Below are 524 nucleotides of genomic sequence, written 5' to 3' on the forward strand. Positions count from 1 at the left end.
TTAGCAATCTGCTGGGTTTCTTCGCCCGTTTCGATCGCCTTTTGTTCTCATTTATTATCATTTTCTTCTTGTTATCTTTTTCACTTCCCCCTCCTTCTTTGGCACAACCCCAGTCCTTTGGGGATCCGCAGGGAGAGCGCGCCCTGGGTGAAGTAACACCGTCCACCCTTCTTATCTCATGCGCCTCCCTTCCCTCTCGTAATGCCGATAGTGCTACTGATGGAGAGTCAGCGAGGATGTCACCCTCAGAGAACCCACAATGCTATCTGTCCTAAAATGTGGTGTTGCATACCTCATTATGAACACCAGCCACCTCATCTGCTGACAAGGCGGACTAAATTAAAAGAGACAAGCACACTAACGCAGAGACATGGTGAAAGAACAAACACAGCACAGTTCTTGTCAATCAATCTTCACCGTTTGATCCTACAATCCAGCTTCCAATACCAAATATATCCTACAGGCACAGTGGTTACCGCCAGCAGCTCGCTACCCACACAAACACAGAAAAGGGAAAAAGAAAC

Source organism: Penaeus monodon, chromosome 31, assembly GCF_015228065.2.
Source record: "Penaeus monodon isolate SGIC_2016 chromosome 31, NSTDA_Pmon_1, whole genome shotgun sequence".
NCBI classification, from domain to species: Eukaryota; Metazoa; Arthropoda; class Malacostraca; order Decapoda; family Penaeidae; genus Penaeus; species Penaeus monodon.